Source organism: Salvelinus namaycush, unplaced genomic scaffold, assembly GCF_016432855.1.
Source record: "Salvelinus namaycush isolate Seneca unplaced genomic scaffold, SaNama_1.0 Scaffold46, whole genome shotgun sequence".
Lineage (NCBI taxonomy): Eukaryota > Metazoa > Chordata > Actinopteri > Salmoniformes > Salmonidae > Salvelinus > Salvelinus namaycush.
Window position 1 is genome coordinate 513,909 of NW_024061153.1, and position 24,763 is coordinate 538,671.

Below are 24,763 nucleotides of genomic sequence, written 5' to 3' on the forward strand. Positions count from 1 at the left end.
TTTGTACGATTTAATTCTGTCGATATATATATCCAAATGTCCATTTATTTGGCGCGTTTGATCCAGAAAAACACCGGTTCCAACTTGCGCAACGTGACTACAAAGTATCTCAAAAGTTACCTGTAAACTTTGCCAAAACATTTCAAACTACTTTTGTAATACAACTTTTGGTATTTTTTTACGTAAATAATCGATAAAATTGAAGACGGGATGATCTGTGTTCAATACGGGAGGAAAACAAACTGTAGCTAGCTTTCTGGTCACGCGCCTCTAACAGTACACTTCAAGTTACCCTCGTTCTGGATGGCCGTACTTCTTCATTACACAAAGGAAAAACCTCAACCAATTTCTAAAGACTGTTGACATCCTTTGGAAGCGGTAGGAACTGTCCCTTAGAAATCTGGATTCAATGAAAAATAATTGAAAAGAGAGTGACCTCAAAAAAAACAAAATCTGAATGGTTTGTCCTCTGGGTTTCGCCTGCTAAATAAGTTCTGTTATACTCACAGACATGATTCAAACAGTTTTAGAAACTTCAGAGTTTGTTCCATCCAAATCTACTAATAATATGCACATCTTATCTTCTGAGGATGAGTAGCTGGCAGTTGAATTTGGATATGCTTTTCATCCAAACGTGAAAATGCTGACCCCTATCCTAGAGAAGTTTTTAACGAATGCACTGTGTGTGTGTATACTGAACCAAAATATAAACAAAGATTTACAGTTTATATGAGTCAGTGATTTTAAATAAATAAATGAGGCCCTAATCTATGGACTTTACATAACTGGGCAGGGGCGCAGCCATTGGTGGGCTCTGGAGGGCATACGCCCACCCATTGCGGAGCCAGGCCCAGCCAATCAGAATGAGTTTTTCCCCACAAAAGGGCTTCATTACAAAGAGAAATAAACTCGGGTGGCTGGTCTCAGACAATGTGGAGCTCCTGGGCTGGCGTTTTACATGTGTTCTGTGTTTGTGAGGCCAGTTGGATGTACTGCCAAATTCTCTAAAATGACGTTGGAGGTGGCTTCTGGTAGAGGATTTAACATTCAATTATCTGGTAACAGCTCCAGTGGATATTCCTGCAGTCAGCATGCCAATTGCACGCTCCCTTAAAACTTGTGGCATTGTGTTGTGTGCCCGAACTGCACATTTTAGTGGCCTTTTATTCTCCCCAGCACAAGGTGCACATGTGTAATAATCATGCTCTTTAATCAGCTTGATATGCCACACCTGTCAGGTGGATGGATTATCTTGGCAAAGAATACATGTTAACTAACAGGGATGTAAAAAATTCTGCAATCTTTTTTTTCATCTCATGAAACATCCAACACTTTACATGTTGCGTTAATAGTTTTGTTTATTGTAGTTACTCTCAGTTTTAGGAACATCTTCCCAAATATTTCACTTTATTTTTTACTTTACCCAAAATATGACATCAGCGATAGTCAAAATGTTGAAAATCTGTGAACGTCTAAATAACAAATTGGGCCATTTAAACAGCAGGCGTCGAACCCTTTCGACAACGGGGAGATTTTACTGATGTGCTTTGTGTCTTCGACGTAAAAACAAGTTTTGGACTTCCACTTAAAATTACGTATTTACTTATTTTATGTTTAAGGAAGTGTGTACAGTTGTGGCCAAAAGTTTTGAGAATGACACAAATATGAATTTTCAGTCTGCTGCCTCAGTTTGTATGATGGCAATTTGCATATACTCCAGAATGTTATGAAGAGTGATCAGATGAATTGTAATTAATTGCAAAGTCCCTCTTTGCCATGCAAATGAACAGAATCCCCCCCCAAAACTGGAAGCTTCAAAAGGAGGGTGGTGCTTGGAATCATTGTTCTTCCTCTGTCACCCATGGTTACCTGCAAGGAAACACGTGCCGTCATCATTGCTTTGCACAAAAAAGGCTTCACATGCAAGGATATTGCTGCCAGTAAGATTGCACCTAAATCAACCCTTTATCGGATCATCGATAACTTCAAGGAGAGCGGTTCAATTGTTGTGAAGAAGGCTTCAGAGCAGTTTAATTGTTGTGAAGAAGGCTTCAGGGCACCCAAGAAAGTCCAGCAAGCGCCAGGACCGTCTCCTAAAGTTGATTCAGCTGCGGGATCGGGGCACCACCAGTACAGAGCTTGCTCAGGAATAGCAGCAGGCAGGTGTGAGTGCATCTGCACACAGACTGATATTCTGCAAAAGGTACAGGGATTGGACTGCTGAGGACTGGGGTAAAGTCATTTTCTCTGATAAATCCCCTTTTCGATTGTTTGGGGCATCTGGAAAAAAGCTTGTCCGGAGAAGACAAGGTGAGCGCTTCCATCAGTCCTGTGTCATTGCCAATGGTAAAGCATCCTGAGACCATTCATGTGTGGGGTTGCTTTTCAGCCAAGGGTGTGGGCTCACTCAATGTTGCCTAAGAACACAGCCATGAATAAGGAATGCTACCAACACATCCTCCGAGAGCAACTTCTCCCAACCATCCAGGAACAGTTCGGTGACGAACAATTCTTTTTCCAGCATGAAGGAGCACCTTGCCGTAAGGCAAACGTGATAAGTGGCTCGGGGAACAAAACATCAATATTTTGGGTCCAGGGCCAGGAATCTCCCCAGACCTTAATCCCATTGAGAACTTGTGGTCAATCCTCAAGAGGCGGGTGGACAAACAAAAACCCACAAATTCTGACAAACTCCAAGCATTGATTATGCAAGAATGGGCTGTCATCTAAGGTTGTGGCCCAGAAGTTAATTGACACCAGGGTGGATTGCAGAGGTCTTGAAAAAGAAGGGTCAACACTGCAAATATTGACTCTTTGCATCAACTTCATGTCATTGCCAATAAAAGCCTTTGACACTTATGAAATGCTTGTAATTATACTTCAGTATTTCATAGTAACATCTGACAAAAATATCTGAAGACACTGAATCAGCAAACTTTGGAAATTAATATTTGTGTCATTCTCAAAACCTTTGGCCACAACTGTAGCTCGCATTCTGTATCATACAGCTATGAAAGTTATATATTTAGAACCACCTGCTCGATTGGAATTAAGCGACGTCTGTGTCTTGAGTGTCCAAGAACGGTTTAGTTTTTTGTGTTCTGACTTGTAAAGCAGAATGAATAAAAAAGTAATGTTAACATTATCAGTAATTACCAGGAAACTCTACAACATTTGTTTTAAAATCACACCAAGATTGTTAAAACTGGCCTTAGGTTATTGAGCGATCTGATTAGGATTTACCCTCGTAGCAAGGCCTATTTATCATGTGGAGGTTTCATTCAGGTCTCTTTTTTTAAAAACACACTGTCTTTGGCAGGAGAAAGACCAGACTCAGAGGAACCAGAGCCAGGGACGTCCAAACCAACAAGAAGACACCAGTGTTCCCACTGTGGAAAGTGTTTTAACCAGTTAAGGGACCTGAAACAACATGAGAGAATACACACAGGGGAGAAGCCTTATCACTGCTCCCAGTGTGGCAAGTGTTTTAACCAGTTAGGGAACCTGAAACAACATGAGAGAATACATACAGTTGAAAAGCCTTACCAGTGTTCCCACTGTGGAAAGTGTTTTAACCAGTTATGGGACCTGAAACAACATGAGAGAATACACACAGGGGAGAAATCTTACCACTGCTCGCAGTGTGGAAAGAGTTTTAACCGGTCAGGGTATCTGAAAAAGCATGGGAGAATACATACAGGGGAGAAGCCTTACCACTGCTCCCAGTGTGGCAAGTGTTTTAAACAGTTAAGGAACCTGAAAGAACATGAGAGAATACACACAGGGGAGAAGCCTTACCACTGCTCCCAGTGTGGCAAGTGTTTTAAACAGTTAAGGAACCTGAAAGAACACGAGAGAATACACACAGGGGAGAAGCCTTACCACTGCTCCCAGTGTGGAAAGTTTTTCAGCCAGTCAGGGGAGCTGAAACGGCATGAGAGAATACACACAGGGGAAAAGCCTTACCACTGCTCACAGTGTGGAAAGGGTTTTAACCAGAAAAGCAACCTCAACCAACATGAGAGAATACACACAGGAGAGAAGCCTTACCACTGCTCCCAGTGTGGAAAGAGTTTTAACGATTTAGGGAGCCTGAAAAAACATGAGAGAATGCACACAGGGGAGAAGCCTTACCACTGCTCCCAGTGTGGAAAGTGTTTTAACGATTTAGGGAACCTGAAAAAACATGAGAATACACACAGGGGAGAAGCCTTACCACTGCTCCCAGTGCGGAAAGAGTTTTAAAGATTTAGGGAACCTGAAAAACATGAGAGAATATACACAGGGGAGAAGCCTTACCGCTGCTCCCAATGTGGAAGGAGTTTCAACCAGCTGGGGGAGCTGAAATGGCATGAGAGAATACACACAGGGGACTTGCTGTCTTGTATTGTTGACTGATAATGATTACCTGTTTTTACCATATGAACTTGAATTGTACAAAGTATAATAAAACATATATTTGTATGTTTTTATTAGAAAACATGAATTGAATATGGAGTTTGAATATAGAGTAGGTCAGATTCCATGTGTTTAAATGGTCCGTTTTTAAACTCTGTGTTTGTGTTTATCTGGGTGTCTTTCCTCCAGCACTACAGATATAAAGTGATATTTGGATGTGATGCATTTGTTCCGTTGTTTACATTTGCAATGTTGGCCCACTGATGATTTAATGAAATGAAAATGTTCACAGACTCTGCAATGCAAAATGTTAATTGTATGTGTCCACATATCTGAGTATGTGACTTGTGGTGGATGAATCAGAATTAGTTGGGTAACATAGATAATTAAGATGTCTTATCTGCATAATATGCTTATGTGATATACTTGTTATTAGAATGTATCCCTTCGGACTCTGGTGTTGGCAGTTGCACTTCTTCCCTCAGCTGGGGCTCAGTCACCTGGGGCCCAGAGAGGGGAGAGGTCAGGCTTGTCTTTCACATGTCCCTGGTGCTATGCAGAATATCAGGAAGGGAAGAGGACAGGAGGGAACATTGTCTTCATATGTGAATGTATCTGTTAAACTATGTGAAGGGATGGTGTGATTAATGGGGAACCAATTACTGGTTTCCACAATGTCTGTGCGCAAGTCACTCCCTCCTTTGGCATTGGGGGGAGGTGTATGGCAGTGTCTGGAACCATTGTATGTCCTCTCTGATGTTGCACTTATCCTGGGATAGTGTATGACCTAGAGGCTCACTCCCCTCAGTGAGCTTGTCCAGGAGTGTGGTCAAGAAGGGGTTTTACTTGAGATGGGAGTATCTAGAGTTGACAATTGAGTTATGCCATTGGAAGAGTTGGTGTTTTTGTGCTATGAAGTATCACGAAAGAGATTAGAACCTCGTCTTAGGGACCAAACTGAATGATAAATTATAGCGAATGCTATCTGGCTACGGGATACTCCTTTCTCATTATAATGTCTCACTTTGTGAACTGTTCCTAATATCTGTGGTTTGTTATGTCGACTAGGGGGGTGGATCTTTGCTATAAAAGATCTCAGTAGCCATTGTCTTGCCACTCTCAACGGTTCATTAGAAATAGTGAATTGTTGAAAGTCATTGCAAAGATCTTATTATTAAATATGTAGTTTAAGTATAACTCTGATTGGTGTGTGAAGTTTGTCTCTCCTCATTTGGTAACACAGACATTAACCACCACAGACTAACCTTGTGAAACTGACCTATTATAATCTCCTGTTCCTGGGAGTATCATCCTGCGTTGCAAACCAGCTGCACCTGCGTCCTTGTATGAATAAAGTCCCTCCCAGGAACAGGAAACTATAAAGATATGTGCTCATCACCCAATGCTTCAGGAATTCAGACTGTCTACACTGCGCTGTGTAACTGTTATTCTCTCTGAGCTCAGAAATAAAGAATCTTGGTTTGACTTGGACTCCAGCAGATCCTTATTTTATAATATCCACCACAACTCTCCCACGGATTGCTGTTTATCATTGTCTCAATGAAGAGTTCTTTGTTTTACTTTCCAATAAACATTGTTTCCACGTCAAAATAAAAAACATCTTTAACATTGATGAACCTTCACTATCTTCATCCCTAAACTAGCAACATTAACTATTGTCTATTGTTATTCTCAGTAACCTTCCTGGCCATATGAAATCCTAGCTAAATACAATGTTCCCTACCAGTTTTCATGTCTTTGGTTATGCAAACATTTGTTTATTAAATTATATTTCTCATTGAGATTAATATATTTTTAATTCTGTATGGGTCACGCATTGCTTTGGTCATATGTTCCCTTATGGGTCAATGATTTTAATTAGAATATAGCAATTATGCTTTCTCCTCAATCACTTACAGTTTCTTTGGAAAGTATTCAGACCCCTTGACTTTTTCCCATTTTGTTATGTTACAGCCTTATTAAAAAATTTATTAAATGAAACAATTTCCTCAGCAATCTACACACAATACCCCATATGACAAAGCGGAAACAAGTTTTTTATACATTTTTGCAAATGTGATTTACATAAGAAGCTCAGGTGCATCCTGTTTCCATTGATCATCCTTGAGATGTTTCTACAACTAGAATGGAGTCCACCTGTGGTAAATTCAATTGATTGGACATGATTTGGAAAGGCACACACCTGTCTATATAAGGTCCCACAGTTGACAGTGCAGATCAGAGCAAAAACCTAGCCATGAGGTTGAAGGAATTGTCCGTAGAGCTCCGAGACAGGATTGTGTTGAGGCACAGATCTGGGGAAGGGTACCAAAACATTTCTGCAGCATTGAAGGCCCCTGATTTAGCCCCCTGCAGTAAAAGGTTATTAATGGAGTTAAATGATCTGTTTAAGTCATTTGTAAAGGGCACATCGTTAAGAATACAAGAATCTTTTTTTTGTGGTCTATATCCTCTCAATCATTTATTCCTTCATAAACAGAAAACGTTAACCTAAACACAACATGTGTGCAAGGGCCCCTCTAGGTTCACAATCTCTTGACCATTAAATCTGGATAGCTGACAACTATTTTTTAAAGGGTAAAAGTGATCTGTTTAGGTCGTCAGTAAAGGAAGTATAGTTAAAGAGTACAATGACCCTTCCATAGAGGATGGTGTGAGGCCTCTGGGGCTTATTTTGGGGGGGGGTTGACTGAGACATCCCTCGGACAGTCTTTTATGGGGGGTAAAATGTATCTGTTTAGGTCATCAGTAAAGGGGACATCTTAAAGATTACAATGACCCTTTCAAAGACAGACATCCCCCGGACCTCCCCCCATAACTATTTTTAAAAGGGTAAAAAATATCTGTTTAGGTCGTTAGTAAAACATATGTTTTGAAAGACACATGGGGGTCCAGGTTGTTAGTTATTTTGTGTACATGTAACCGATGTGAAATGGCTAGCTAGTTAGCGGTGGTGCGCGCTAGCAGCCTTTCAGTCGTTGGCGTCACTTGCTCTAAGACATTGAAGTAGTGGTTCCCTTTGCTCTGCAAGGGCAGCGGGTTTTGTGGAGCGATGTGTAACGATGGGTGACTGTTGTTGATGTGTGCAGAGGGTCCCTGGTTCGCGCCCGGGTTTGGGCGAGGGGACGGACGTAAAGTTGGTTCACCAACTACTTCTCTGATCGAGTTCAGTGTGTCAAATCGGAGGGTCTGTTGTCCGGACCTCTGGCAGTCTCTATGGGGGTGCCACAGGGTTCAATTCTTGGACCGACTCTCTTCTCTGTATACATCAATGATGTCGCTCTTGCTGCTGGTGAGTCTCTGATCCACCTCTACGCAGACGACACTATTCTGTATACTTCTGGCCCTTCTTTTGACACTGTGTTAACAACCCTCCAGGCGAGCTTCAATGCCATACAACTCTCCTTCCGTGGCCTCCAACTGCTCTTAAATACAAGTAAAACTAAATGCATGCTCTTCAACCGATCGCTGCCTGCACCTGCCCGCCTGTCCAACATCACTACTCTGGACGGCTCTGACTTAGAATATGTGGACAACTACAAATACCTAGGTGTCTGGTTAGACTGTAAACTCTCCTTCCAGACTCACATCAAGCATCTCCAATCCAAAGTTAAATCTAGAATCGGCTTCCTATTCCGCAACAAAGCATCCTTCACTCATGCTGCCAAACATACCCTTGTAAAACTGACCATCCTACCAATCCTCGACTTCGGTGATGTCATTTACAAAATAGCCTCCAAAACCCTACTCAATAAATTGGATGCAGTCTATCACAGTGCCATCCGTTTTGTCACCAAAGCCCCATATACTACCCACCACTGCGACCTGTACGCTCTCGTTGGCTGGCCCTCGCTTCACACTCGTCGCCAAACCCACTGGCTCCAGGTCATCTACAAGACCCTGCTAGGTAAAGTCCCCCCTTATCTCAGCTCGCTGGTCACCATAGCAACGCCCACCCGTAGCACGCGCTCCAGCAGGTATATCTCTCTGGTCACCCCCAAAACCAATTCTTCCTTTGGCCGCCTCTCCTTCCAGTTCTCTGCTGCCAATGACTGGAACGAACTACAAAAATCTCTGAAACTGGAAACACTTATCTCCCTCACTAGCTTTAAGCACCAGCTGTCAGAGCAGCTCATAGATTACTGCACCTGTACATAGCCCATCTATAATTTAGCCCAAACAACTACCTCTTTACCTACTGTATTTATTTATTTTGCTCCTTTGCACCCCATTATTTCTATCTCTACTTTGCACCTTCTTCCACTGCAAACCAACCATTCCAGTGTTTTTTTTACTTGCTATATTGTATTTACTTCGCCACCATGGCCTTTTTATATTTTTATTTATTTATATATATATTTTGTTTGCCTTCACCTCCCTTATCTCACCTCACTTGCTCATATTGTATATAGACTTATTTTTCACTGTATTATTGACTGTATGTTTGTTTTACTCCATGTGTAACTATGTGTTGTTGTATGTGTCGAACTGCTTTGCTTTATCTTGGCCAGGTCGCACTTGTAAATGAGAACGTGTTCTCAATTTGCCTACCTGGTTAAATAAAGGTGAAATAAAAATAAAAATAAATAAAGTTATACTGTTACATACATATAGTTCCCCTGTGTGCAAGGGCCCCCCTAGATTCACAACTTCTTGACCCTTAACATTCCCAGACAAGGGGAGAGATAGAGGGAGAGAAAGAGAGAGAGATGTATTTCATTGAAGGTAAATTACATTTTCTTTCAAACCTTTTATTTTATTCAAAAACTTTAGTAGTCATTTAAACTTACATATTACAATTATTAAAGTTTACTATGTAATATTAAATACTAAATTATGTCACTAATGTTTTTTTACTAAAGAACTTTATATAAATCATACATGTTATTATTACATGTAGCAACACCACATGACAACAACATGGTTGCAACCCCACATAACAACATGGTAGCAACACAACATGACAACAACATGGTTGCAACCCCACATAACAACAACATGGTAGCAACACAACATAACAACAACATGGTAGCAACACCACATGGCAGCAACACAACATAACAACAACATGGTAGCAACACTACATGACAACAATATGGTAGCAACACCACATAACAACAACATGTTAGCAACACCACATAACAACAACATGGTAGCAACACAACATAACAACAACATGGTAGCAACACCACATAACAACAACATGGTTGCAACACCACATAACAACAACATGGTAGCAACACCACATAACAACAACATGTTAGCAACACAACATAACAACAACATGGTAGCAACACAACATGACAAAAACATGGTAGCAACACCACATAACAACAACATGTTAGCAACACCACATAACAACAACATGGTAGCAACACAACATAACAACAACATGGTAGCAACACAACATGACAAAAACATGGTAGCAACACCACATAACAACAACATGTTAGCAACACCACATAACAACAACATGGTAGCAACACAACATAACAACAACATGGTAGCAACACAACATGACAAAAACATGGTAGCAACACCACATAACAACAACATGGTAGCAACACAACATAACAACAACATGTTAGCAACACCACATAACAACAACATGGTAGCAACACCACATAACAACAACATGGTAGCAACACAACATAACAACAACATGGTAGCAACACCACATGACAACAACATGGTAGCAACACCACATGGTAGCAGCACCACATGACAACAACATGGTAGTAACACAACATGACAACAACATGGTAGCAACACCACATGGTTGCAACACCACATGACAACAACATGGTAGCAACACAACATGGTAGCAACACCACATGACAACAACATGGTAGCAACACAACATGGTAGCAACACAACATGGTACAAACATTATTGGGCACAGACAAGAGCACAAAGGCAAGAAGGTAGAGACAACAATACATCACGCGAAGCAGCCACAACTGTCAGTAAGAGTGTCCATGATTGAGTCCTTGAATGAAGAGATGGAGATAAAACTGTCCAGTTTGAGTGTTTTTTGCAACTTGTTCCCGTCGCTAGCTGCAGCGAACTAAAAAGAGGAGCGACCCAGGGATGTGTGTGCTTTGGGGACCTTTAACAGAATGTGACTGGCAGAACGGGTGTTGTATGTGGAGGATGAGGGCTGCAGTAGATATCTTAGATAGGGGTGAGTGAGGCCTAAGAGGGTTTTATAAATAAGCATTAAACCAGTGGGTCTTGCGACTGGTATACAGAGATGACCAGTTTACAGAGGAGTATAGAGTGCAGTGAGGTGTCCTATAAGGAGCATTGGTGGCAAATCTGATGGCCGAATGGTAAAGAACATCTTGCCGCCCAATGTATCCTACCATGACTATATCCAACCCAACTACATGTGTTTCCACTATCATGTATCCTACCATGACTATATCCAACCCAACTCCATGTGTTTCCACTATCATGTATCCTACTTGGCTGAAGCTTTGATCCAGTGGAATAAGTATTGAGGAGCAGGGAGGTTAAAGGTCACTTCAGGATACAGCTGTTACTCTACACTATTCCTAGATAATCCAGTAATGAGAGAAACTGAAGAGAATATTTAGGGCCCTATCAAATCGGTTTTTTTTTTTTTTTTTACCTAATTCCATTTTCTCCATTTAGTGTTTCCAGGTTTCTGATTTGTCCCTGTTTGTCACGTTCCTGACCTGTTTTCCTTTGTTATGTATTTGTTTTAGTTGGTCAGGGCGTGAATTGGGTGGGTTAGTCTAGGTTTCTATTTCTATGTGGGGTTTTGTGTTCGGCCTGGTATGATTCTTAATCAGAGACAGGTGTGGGTCGTTTGTCTCTGATTGAGAGTCATACTAAGGCAGCCAGGGTTTCACTGGTGGTTTGTGGGTGTTTGTTCCTGTGTCAGCGTTTGGGCCACACAGGACTGTTGCAGGTTAGTCACGTTTGTTGTTTTGTTAATTTGTAGTGTTTGTTGGTTTGCCATTAAAACATGAATTCCTACTACTCCGCATCTTGGTCCGATCCATGCTCCTCCTCGTCTGAGGAGGAGAACGACATTGACAGCCATTACACTGTTTTTTGTTTTTTCTCTCTAAATCACAATGTTAATAGAAAAACAACAACATTGGATGTTCTAAGTCCACAATAATACTTAAACCACATCAGGAGACCACTTTTGAAGTCTGAGAAAAATCTAAGAAATTTTCATTTTTGTGTGTAGATACCCTTTAATTCAAGTGGCACCAGCAAGAGCCTTGCTTGGTTAGTGGTGTCTCTGTAGCACACATGTGATTGCAGAGTCTGCTGAACAAATCACAACTGGATTGATGCAAATAATCATGATATCATTCTGCCAGGTAGGCATAGACTACTTTGTAGTTAACATTTAATTGACAAGGTTTGTGGGAAAGCTTTTCCATCAACCAGAAGATGGTTGTCATTAGCATCATCGCTAACAGCTAAACATAATGGTAGACAAATGCACTCAGACAGGGGCATTTCAGGGCTTTTTCCTCTTCAGAAAGTTGAAGGAAAATACAAATCACTGAGGCTAATTTAGATGACTTGCAAGCAGTGGGTTCAGAATAACTATGACATAAAAATGAAAACTCTTTAATCTGTCACCTAATCCTACCTAATGGGCAGGTCAGCCCTGGAGGAAAGTATTGGCTGTAAGAAGTAAGAGAAAACATAACATCTGTTTATTTTTATTTTTATTAGCTCTCATGACATTGCTTGCAAGAATTAACATTGTAATTAATATTTTTCCAATCTGCGTTACCCACTCCAGTCAGCAGATGGCGATTTGAGTCTTTCAGGTGATGTTGCTTGCGTGACGTATAATCTAGTGGACGGAACTGGAGGCTTCTTCAACAGCGACAATAGGCTTCTGATTCAACCAACGTGGTGATTTGCTAGCGAACCTAAAACCGAAACATTGAAGCGCCTTAGACCAATCTTGTGTATATTACTCTTAGTGGTTTGAATATAATTCTGTTTACTTGTCTACTAGTTCATTTAAATGTAATTTGCTTGTTAAATTAGCAAACGTGGTAAATTGATAATGCACTAGGCTAATCGCTCGGAGCATTAGCTCACTAAGCACGACAGAGAAAGAAGCTCCGGTGAAAGGAGAGGAAGAAGCTTTCAGGATGATAAAGGAGGAAGAGGAGGCTATCACATTGAAAGAAGAAGAGGATGATATTACAGTGAAAGAGGAAGATGGGAGAGAAGTTGTCAGAGTGGAAGAAGAGGAGGTAGAACCTTTCAGAATCAAAAAGGAGGAAGATGCCATAACACTGAAAGAAGAGGAAGAACCTTTTGGAGTAAAAGAGGAAGAGGAGGCTATCTCAATAAAAGAGGAGAAGGAAGACGTTTTAGGAGTGAAAAAGGAGGAGGAGGAGTCAGAATATCCGATTACCACCAGTGAGTACTGTCTTAAAAACGGGCACAAACTGCAGTTGTTGAACTAATGTGTGATTTTTAAAGGGGGATTCTACTGAAGTTCTACACTTGAATATGTTGTTCAGTACTGTAGGAATTGTTGAAGGGGCAATCTGCCATTGGTACATATATTTTTGGGACTTTTAAATGAGATGTATTTAATTATCCCTGTTGTCTATATTAAAGTGCACTTCATCTAATATAACAGGCTTTTAAAATGCAAAATTGGTGCATAATTATTATTTGAAGTATCAAAAGGCACCCATTTCATGGAACGACCCTTTTACATTTGCATCACAAACAATATTTTTTTTAAACATAATGAATGTAGCCAATTTAGGCCATTTTTAGACATATTAATAGCTCTTGTAAGACCCAATGACTGCAATAGAAGATCATAAGTTTACCATCTGTTTGATGTTCTCATTCACACAGGAGAGAGACATGACTATGGTGGATCCTCTGGGGAGCCTCAACAACATCCTGATGCTGACGAGGCAGAGAAGAGTCTCTCCAGATCAGAACACCAGATGGTACAGCTTGGTCTGGTCTAGCATACAGCTTGCTCTATCGGGGTCTGGGCTGGGTTTCTGTAAAGCACTTCATGACAACAGTGGCTTCAGCATCCATAATGATATGTGTCTGTGTCCCCTCTTTATGGTTACCAGGACAACGCTAGCCCTTCCACCCTCCCGGAGTCCCCGTGTCATGCCTCTCCCGGTAGCGCCTTACTGCTGGGTATGAAGAGGTTGTCTGTGTTGCTGGTGGACTGCAGGAAAACAACAGGGCTGAGTGGAACTGTGAGAGGAGGAGGAGAGAAGAAAGGATCAGATTTGACTCATCAAAGTAAGTGCTGTAGTTTAGTTTGAACAAATACAATAGATCTGCCCACTGGTATCTGTTACCAGGACAACCAGCAGAGTTCTGTTAGTTGACAGGAAGATGGACTGGTGGATATGGATGTTATGAATATCATAACACTGAAAAAGGATTCTGCCAATGAAAAGAGAGAAACCAATAGATCATATAAAACCTTGATGAAAGTTAGCTTCAGAGAGAAAGCTAAAAGATGATCCAATGTAAGGTGCTAGTGTAACGGATGTGAAATGGCTAGCTAGTTAGCGGGTACGCGCTAGTAGCGTTTCAATCAGTTACGTCACTTGCTCTGAAACCTAGAAGTAGTGTTGCCCCTTGCTCTGCAAGGGCCGTGGCCTTTGTGGAGCGATGGGTAACGATGCTTCGTGGGTGACCGTTGTTGATGTGTGCAGAAGGTCCCTGGTTCGCGCCCGTGTCGGGGCGAGGGGACGTACTAAAAGATATACTGTTACACTTGTTTTACAAAAACCTTTCCTTAAAACATTATGGATGTTACATTGTCTGTCCCAGTCAACCCCCCTATCTTTACAAGACTGTTGAACAGGCAAACTAAACTCCAGACACTGTTAATTAATGAACTAATATTGGAGGAAAGCTGTGATCAGGCTGCCCACTCAAGAGAAAGCTTCAAACTGTAACCAGTGCCGTCAACCTTGTTCAGGTTATCAATCAACCTACCAGGGTAGTTCCAAACAGTCCAGAAATTAAATAATCAACATATTTTGATCATATCTTTACTAATGCTGCAGAAATGTGTTTTAAAGCAGTTTCCAGATCCATCAGATGTAGTGATCACAATATAGTAGCCATGTCTAGGAAAGCCACAGTTCCAAAGGCTGGGCCTAATATTGTGTAAAAGAGGTCATACAATAAGTTTTGTAGTGATTCCTATGTTTTTGATGTAAATAATATTTGTTGGTCCGTGGTGTGTAATGACGAGCAACCAGACGCTACCCTTGACACATTTATGAAATTGCTTATCCCAGTTAATAATAAGCATGCACCCGATAAGAAAATGACTGTAAAAACTGTTAAATCCACATGGATTGATGAGGAATATAAAAATGGTATGGTATATATGCAGTGGTTGCCAAACGTTTTATAGTCCGATACCCCTTCAAACATTCAACCTCCAGCTGTACCCCCTCTAGCACCAGGGTCAGCTCACTCTCAAGTGTTGTATTTTGCCATCATTGTAAGCCGGTCACACACACGACATACGATACATTTATTAAACATAAGAATGAGTGTGAGTTTGTCAAAACCCAGCTCTTCCTATAAGAGTTCTTATAGCACCAGCGCACAACTAATATAATAATAATAAATTATTTTCCTCTTTATTTAACAATCTTACATATTAAACCTTATTTGTTCTTTGACATTTGTAAATAACTCACCACAGGTTAATGAGAAGGGTGTGCTTGAAAGGATGCACATAACTCTGCAATGCTGTATTGGAGAGAGTCTCAGTCTTAAATAATTTTCCACACAGTCTGTGTCTGTATTTAAAATGTGTCAATACTTTGCGCCCTTGATAACCAGCGCGCTTCTGTATTTTGTAAAAGCGCTACATGGTCGCTGCCCATATCATTGCATCGTGCAGAAAATACAAGGGAGTTCAGTTAACCATTTTCACTGTAGTGTACTAAACGCCTTTTAAGCAGTCAGGTGTTCCTTTGGCAGCAAGAGCCTCTCGGTGGATGCTGCAGTGTACCCAAGTGGCGTCGGGAGCAACTGCTTGCACGCACGTTACCACTCCACTATGTTTCCCTGTCATGGCATTTGCTCCATCAGTACAGATACCAACATCAGCAGCAGCTACGTTTGGATACATTTGGACCGTTAGTGGAATTCCAGCAAGAGAGTAACGGTTAATGTGATTGGATGTTTAAGTATTTGATTAGGCTACCTGTATTTGACATTGTGTTGTTATTTCGCTGAACACTAGATGGTTTAATTTGATTTTTGGCAGGGAAACGAGGCTACTCAGGTGAGGAAAAAAACCTCACCCAAATGTATAGCCCCGTTGGAAAATATAAATGGACTGTTTGAAAATGTGAATCACATTTTTATTTGGCGTATCCCAGTTTGGGAATACCCCGTGTAGAGGGAGGGAAAAAAAGAGATGACAAATAGGTCTGGCTGTACACCTGATTGGCAAACTTATTGCAAATTGAGAAATCATGTGACTAAACTGAATAAAAAGAACTACTACACTATAAAACCAAGATAAATGTAAAGTAAGTGTGGAAGAGGTGAAACAATTGTCTATCAACAATGACAAGTCACCGGGGTCTGACAACGTGGATGGAAAAGGATTGAGGATAATAGTGGATGATATTGCCACTCCAATTTGCCATATCTTCAATTTAAGCCTACTAGAAAGTGTGTTCCCTCAGGCCTGGAGGGAGGCAAAAGTTTTTCCGCTACCTAAGAATAGTAAAGCACCCTTTACTGGCTGAAATTGCTGACCAATCAGCCTGTTACCAACCATTACACTTTTCAAATCAAATCAAATTTTATTTGTTACATACACATGGTTAGCAGATGTTAATGCGAGTGTAGCGAAATGCTTGTGCTTCTAGTTCCGACAATGCAGTAATAACCAACAAGTAATCTAACCTAACAATTCCACAACTACTACCATAAAGATATATGAATGAGTGATGGTACAGAACGGTATAGGCAAGATGCAGTAGATGGTATAGAGTACAGTATATACATATACAAATGAGATGAGTAATGTAGGGTATGTAAACATTATATTAAGTGGCATTGTTTAAAGTGGCTAGTGGTACATTTTTACATAATTTCCATCAATTCCCATTATTAAAGTGGCTGGAGTTGAGTCAGTATGTTGGCAGCGGCCACTAAATGTTAGTGGTGGCTGTTTAACAGTCTGATGGCCTTGAGATAGAAGCTGTTTTTCCAGTCTCTCGGTCCCTGCTTTGATGCACCTGTACTGACCTCGCCTTCTGGATGATAGCGGGGTGAACATGCAGTGGCTTGGGTGGTTGTTGTCCTTGATGATCTTTATGGCCTTCCTGTGACATCGGGTGGTGTAGGTGTCCTGGTGGGCAGGTAATTTGCCCCCGGTGATGCGTTGTGCAGACCTCACTACCCTCTGGAGAGCCTTACGGTTGTGGGCGGAGCAGTTGCCGTACCAGGCGGTGATACAGCCGGACATGATGCTCTCGATTGTGCATCTGTAGAAGTTTGTGAGTGCTTTTGGTGACAAGCCACATTTCTTCAGCCTCCTGAGGTTGAAGAGGCGCTGCTGCGCCTTCTTCACAACGCTGTCTGTGTGGGTGGACCAATTCAGTTTGTCCGTGATGTGTACACCGAGGAACTTAAAACTTTCCACCTTCTCCACTACTGTCCCGTCGATGTGGATAGGGGGGTGCTCCCTCTGCTGTTTCCTGAAGTCCACAATCATCTCCTTTGTTTTGTTGACGTTGAGTGTGAGGTTATTTTCCTGACACCACACTCCGAGGGCCCTCACCTCCTCCCTGTAGGCCGTCTCGTCGTTGTTGGTAATCAAGCCTACCACTGTAGTGTCGTCTTCAAACTTGATGATTGAGTTGGAGGCGTGCATGGCCACGCAGTCGTGGGTGAACAGGGAGTACAGGAGAGGGCTCAGAACGCACCCTTGTGGGGCCCCGGTGTTGAGGATCAGCTGGGTGGAGATGTTGTTACCTACCCTCACCACCTGGGGTGACCCGTCAGGAAGTCCAGGACCCAGTTGCACAGGGCGGGGTCGAGACCCAGGGTCTCGAGCTTGATGACGAGTTCGGAGGGTACTATGGTGTTAAATGCTGAGCTGTAGTCGATGAACAGCATTCTCACATAGGTATTCCTCTTGTCCAGATGGGTTAGGGCAGTGTGGTTGCGAATGCGTTGTCTGTGGACCTATTGGGTCGGTAAGCAAATTGGAGTGGGTCTAGGGTGTCAGGTAGGGTGGAGGTGATATGGTCCTTGACTAGTCTCTCAAAGCACTTCATGATGACGAAAGTGAGTGCTACGGGGCGGTAGTCGTTTAGCTCAGTTACCTTAGCTTTCTTGGGAACAGGAACAATGGTGGCCCTCTTGAAGCATGTGGGAACAGCAGACTGGGATAAGGATTGATTGAATATGTCCTTAAACACACCAGCCAGCTGGTCTGCGCATGCTCTGAGGACGCGGCTGGGAATGCCGTCTGGGCCTGCAGCCTTGCGAGGGTTAACACGTTTAAATGTTTAACTCACCTCGGCTGCAGTGAAGGAGAGCCCGCAGGTTTGGGTAGAGGGCCGTGTCAGTGGCACTGTATTGTCCTCAAAGCGAGCAAAAAAGTTATTTAGCCTGTCTGGGAGCAAGACATCCTGGTCCGCGACGGGGCTGGTTTTCTTTTTGTAATCCGTGATTGACTGTAGACCCTGCCACATACCTCTTGTGTCTGAGCTGTTGAATTGCGACTCTACTTTGTCTCTATACTGGGACTTAGCTTGTTTGATTGCCTTGCGGAGAGAATAGCTACACTGTTTGTATTCGGTCATGTTTCCGGTCACCTTGCCCTGGTTAAAAGCAGTGGTTCGCGCTTTCAGTTTCACGCGAATGCTGCCATCAATCCACGGTTTCTGGTTTGGGAATGTTTTAATTGTTGCTGTGGGTACGACATCGTCAATGCACTTTCTAATGAACTCGCTCACCGAATCAGCGTATTCGTCAATATTGTTGTTGGACGCAATGCGGAACATATCCCAATCCACGTGATCGAAGCAGTCTTGAAGCGTGGAATCAGATTGGTCGGACCAGCGTTGAACAGACCTGAGCGAGGGAGCTTGTTGTTTTAGTTTCTGTTTGTAGGCTGGAAGCAACAAAATGGAGTTGTGGTCAGCTTTTCCGAAAGGAGGGCGGGGGAGGGCCTTATATGCGTCGCGGAAGTTAGTATAACAATGATCCAAGGTTTTACCAGCCCTGGTAGCACAATCGATATGCTGATAGAATTTAGGGAGTTTTGTTTTCAGATTAGCCTTGTTAAAATCCCCAGCTACGATGAATGCAGCCTCAGGGTGTGTGGTTTCCAGTTTACAAAGAGTCAGATAAAGTTCGTTCAGGGCCATCGATGTGTCTGCTTGGGGGGGAATATATACGGCTGTGATTATAATTTTTGAAAAAATTGTTTGACCAGATACAATGCGATCATAGCCTGCTGCTGGAAAAAATTGTTATGGCTTTACACCCCCTGCTATATTGTGGATAAAGAGCTACCTGTCTAACAGAACACAGAGGGTGTTCCAGAATGAAAGCCAGTACAATAGAATCAAGGTATAATCGGGAATTCCCCAGGGCAGCTGTCTAGGCATCTTACTTTTTTCAATTTTTACTAACGACATGCCACTGGGTAAAGCCAGTGTGTCTAACGACATGTCTTTGGGTAAAGCCAGTGTGTCTAGGTTTGAGGATGACTCAACACTATACACGTCAGCTACCACAGCAACTGAAATGACAGCAACACTTGACAAAGAGCTGAAGTTAGTTTCAGAATGGGTGGCAAGGAATAAGTTAGTCCCAAATATTTCAGGTAACCTTAAGTTACATTGGCCTACTATGCTAATTCTGTAGCTGTATTGTTAGAGGAGCGTAAAGATAAAGATTTTGTTGGGGCGCCAGGCAGGTATTAACCTGCTGAAAGGAGTAGAGTAGTGCTACCAGGCACACATCAGCAGAAGATACTGAATAGAGTGGAGCCTGTTGGCCAGATTGCCAGTGGGGAAAGAACATAAGACCCACCATATAAAACACCCGTCACAGCCCAGGGGTAACCCAACCAATAATACCTCATACAATAATAATGGCAGAGGAATTTAATGGCAACTTCATAGAAACAATTTGCAAGAAAGAACCCAATCATCAACATTAGAGGATTTGCAATAATCTGTATTACATCCCAGTGGTGGAGTGCAGGGGGGTATGCATGGGTGTGTGGGTGGGTGTGTTCATAGACAACAAAGGCCTTAAAATGTAAACAGTCCCACAAAAAATCAATACAATTCAAACGACAATAAACATGAGCTCTCACGCAAACTCCCTCTAACTTCTTATGGACAGAAGTCTGTGTCTGGACGGTAGCGTCCCACCTGGCCAACATCCGGTGAAATTGCAGAGTGCGAATTTCAAACTACAGAATTATAAATATTTAACTTTTATAAAATCACAAGTGTAATACATCAAAATAAAGCTTAACTTCTTGTTAATCCAGCCGCTGTGTCAGATTTCAAAAAGGCTTTAAGGCGAAAGCACACCATGCGATTATCTGAGGCCAGCACCCCGCGTACAAAAGCATGAAAAACATATTTCAACCAGGCAGGTGCGCCACGAAAGTCAGAAATAGCGATATAATAAATGCCTTACCTTTGATCTTCTTCTGTTGGTACTCCAAAAGGTCCCAGATACATCACAAATGGTCCTTTTGTTCGATAATGTCCTTCTTTATATCCATAAAAACTCAGTTTAGCTGGCGCGCTTCAGTCAATAATCCACCCAGTTTCCCTCCATCAAAATGCATACAAAATGAATCCCAAACGTTACTAATTAACTTTTCCAAACAAGTCAAACAACGTTTATAATCAAACCTTAGGTACCCTAATACGTAAATAAACAATCAAATTTAAGACGGAGAATCGTTATTGTCTTTACCGGAGAAAAATACCAAAGAATGCGCTCTCTTCCACGCGCTTGGAAACAATACAGCCGAAATGGGAGCCACCTAGAAAAGCTACAATTTCTGGCTCATTTTTCCAAAAACCAGCATGAAACTCTTTCTAAAGAAGATCTAAAGCTCTTAAAGTGACAGCGCATGGTGAAGGCTCCATGCAGGATTTCACCACAATTTCTCTGTATATAATGGCCCATAACTTTAACACTAGCAGAGCTCCTGGAACTGATATACCCTTACAGTATATTATATTCAACAATATATACAAAAATCAACATTTATATTTTCAATATTCATGTAAGAAATGTTTGAATGAAATCCGAATACTACTCATATTACAGAGCAAGTGGTAAAGATTCATATGACACCCATTGTTGATTTGTAGCCTGTAGCATCTAATGATGAAACATTATGGAGTCTTGAAGGAGGACTGGAGCAGCTAATGATGAAACATTATGGAGTCTTACAGGAGGACTGTAGCATCTAATGATGAAACATTATGGAGTCTTGAAGGAGAACTGTAGCATCTAATGATGAAACATTATGGAGTCTTAAAACTTCTTATGGCTAGTGGAACCCCTCGACAACATTCCGCTGAAAAGGCAGAGCGCTAAATTCAAAAATATTTTTTAGAAATATGTAACTTTGATGCATTCACAAGTGCAATACACCAAATTAAAGCTTAACTTCTTGTTAATCTACCCATCGTGTCCGATTTTCAAAAAAAGCTTTACAGCGAAAGCAGACCATATAGTTATGTTAGGTCAGAGCCTAGTCACAAAAACACACAGCCATTTTCCAGCCAAAGAGAGGAGTCACAAAAAGCAGAAATATAGATTAAATTAAATTTATCACTAACCTTTGATGATCTTCATAAGATGGCACTTATAGGACTTCATGTTACACAATACATGTATGTTTTGTTCGATAAAGTTCATATTTATATCCAAAAATCTCAGTTTACATTGGCGCTTTATGGTCAGTAATGTTGTGCATCGAAAACATCCGGCAAGTTTTCAGAGGCACATCAATTTACAGAAATACTCATAATAAACATGTAAAAGTTGATAAAAGATACAAGTATTATGCACAGAATTATAGATATACTTCTCCTTAATGCAAACGCTGTGTCAGATTTCAAAAAAGCTTTACGGAAAAAGCAAACCATGCAATAATCCGAGTACGGCACTCAGACACAAGCCATGCAGATACCCGCCATGTTGTTGAGTCAGAAATAGCGTTTTAAATATTCACCTACCTTTGATGATCTTCATCAGAATGCACTCCCAGAAATCCCAGTTCAACAATAAATGTTTGTTTTGTTTGATAAAGTCCAACATTTATGTCCAAATACCTCCTTTTGTTAGCGCGTTTGGTAAACAAATCCAAACTCACAAGGCGCGGGCAAGTCCAGACAAAGTTCAAAAATGTATATTACATTTCGTAGAAACATGTCAAACGATGTATAGAATCAATCTTTAGGATGATTTTAACATAAATCTTCAATAATGTTCCAACCAGAGAATTCCTTTGTCTTTAGAATTGCAATGGAACGCAGGTCGCTCTCACGTGTAGGCGCATGACCAGCTCATGCCACTCTGGCAGACCTCTGGTTGAAACAGCTCTCATTCCCCCCTCCTTCACAGTAGAAGCCTCAAACAATGTTCTAAGACTGTTGACATCTAGTGGAAGCCTTAGGAAGGCTGCAATATGACCCCATAGACACTGTACATTCGATAAGCAATGAGTTGAAAATTACAAACCTCAGATTTCCCACTTCCTGGTTGGATTTTTCTCAGGTTTTCGCCTGCCATATGAGTTCTGTTATACTCACAGACATAATTCAAACAGTTTTAGAAACGTCATTGTGTTTTCTATCCAATACTACTAATAATATGCATATATTAGCTTCTGGGCCTGAGCAGGAAGTTTACTCTGGGCAGACTTTTCATCCGAACGTGAAAATGCTGCCCCCTTATCCCAAACAGGTTAAGTACTGCAGTGCATCTCCTCCTCATGGACTGCACCAGATTTGACAGTACTTGCTGTGAGATGTTACCCCACTCTTCCACCAAGGCACCTGCAAGTTCCCGGACATTTCTGGGGGGGAATGGCCCTAGCTCTCACCCTCCGATCCAACAGGTCCCAGACGTACGCAATGGGATTGAGATCCGGGCTCTTCGTGGGCCATGGCAGAACACTGACATTCCGGTCTTGCAGGAGATCACGCACAGAAGGAGCAGTATGGCTGGTGGCATTGTCATGCTGGAGGGTCATGTCAGGATGACCCTGTGGGAAGGGTACCACATGAGGGAGGAGGATGTCTTCCCTGTAACGCACAGCGTTGAGATTGCCTGCAATGACAACAAGCTCAGTCTGATGATGCTGTGACACACCGCCCCAGACCATGACGGCCCCTCCACCTACAAATCGATCCCGCTCCAAAGTGAAGGCCTCGGTGTAACGCTCATTCCTTCGACGATGAACGCGAATCCGATGATAAACGCGAATCCGACCATCACCCCTGGAGACAAAACCGCGACTTGTCAGTGGAAGGCACTTTTTGCAAGTACTGTCTGGTCCAATGACGGATTGTTTGTGCCCAGAGGCGACGTTGCCGGTGATGTCTGGTGAGGACCTGCCTTTCAACAAGCCTACAAGCCCTTAGTCCAGCCTCTCTCATTCAATTGCGGACAGTCTGAGCTAGAGGTCGACCGATTAATGGAATGGCCGATTAATTAGGGCCGATTTCAAGTTTTCATAATCAGAAATCGGTATTTTTGGGCGCCGAATTATTATTATTTTTATTTTTATACCTTTAATAAACTAGGCAAGTCAGTTAAGAACACATTCTTATTTTCAATGAAGGCCTAGGAACGGTGAGTTAACTGCCTTGTTCAGGGGCAGAACGACAGATTTTCACCTTGTCAGCCCGGGGGATCCAACCTTGCAACCTTACAGTTAACTAGTCCAACGCAATAATGACCTGCCTCTCTCTCGTTCCACTCCACAAGGAGACTGCCTGTTACGCAAATGCAGTAAGCCAAGGTAAGTTGCTAGCTAGCATTAAACTTATCTTATAAAAAACAATCAATCATAACCACTAGTTAACTACACATGGTTGATGATATTACTAGGTATTATCTAGCGTGTCCTGCGTTGCATATAATCTGACTGAGCATACAAGCATACAAGTATCTACATTTCTGACTGAACGGTAGTAGGCAGAAGCAGGCGCGTGAACATTCATTCAAAAAGCACTTTCGTGCGTTTTGCCAGCAGCTCTTTGTTGTGGTCAAGCATTGCGCTGTTTATGACTTCAAGCCTATCAACTCCCGAGATGAGGCTTGTGTAACCGAAATGAAATGGCTAGTTAGTTAGCGCGCGCTAATAGCGTTTCAAACGTCACTCGCTCTGAGCCTTCTAGTAGTTTGTTCCCCTTGTTCTGCATGGGTAGCGCTGCTTCGATGGTTGCTGTTGTCGTTGTGTTGCTGGTTCGAGCCCAGGGAGGAGCGAGGAGAGGGACGGAAGCTATACTGTTACACTTGCAATACTAAAGTGCCTATAAGAACATCCAATAGTCAAAGGTTAATGAAATACAAATGGTATAGAGGGAAATAGTCCTATAATTCCTATAATAACTACAACCTAAAACTTCTCACCTGGGAATATTGAAGACTCATGTTAAAAGGAACTGCCAGTTTTCATTTCATATGTTCTCATGTTCTGAGCAAGGAACTGAAACGTTAGCTTTCATACATAGCACAAAGGAACTGCCAGTTTTCATTTCATATGTTCTCATGTTCTGAGCAAGGAACTGAAACGTTAGCTTTCATACATAGCACATATATTTTCATTTCATATGTTCTCATGTTCTGAGCAAGGAACTGAAACGTTAGCTTTCATACACTGAAGGAACACTTATTTTAACTTAATATAATACATCAATACAATCAATTTAGCCTCAAGTAAATAATGAAACATGTTCAATTTGGTTTAAATTATGCAAAAACAAAGTGTTGGAGAAGAACTTTTTACTTTTTACACTTTTACTTTCTTCTCCAACACTTTGTTTTTGCATAATTTAAACCAAATTGAACATGTTTCATTATTTACTTGAGGCTAAATTGATTGTATTGATGTATTATATCAAGTTAAAATAAGTGTTCCTTCAGTATTGTTTTAATTTTCATTATTACAAATAAATAAAAATCAGCCGATTTAATCGGTATCGGCTTTTTTGGTCCTCCAATAATCGGTATCGGTATCGGCGTTGAAAAATCATAATCGGTCGACCTCTAGTCTGAGCACCGATGGAGGGATTGT

General features: G+C 41.7%; 1 pseudogene; it reads left to right on the forward strand.

The window, feature by feature from the left end:
- Window positions 1-24,763, forward strand: part of LOC120041403 — a 173,977-nt pseudogene that overhangs the window by 145,762 nt on the left and 3,452 nt on the right.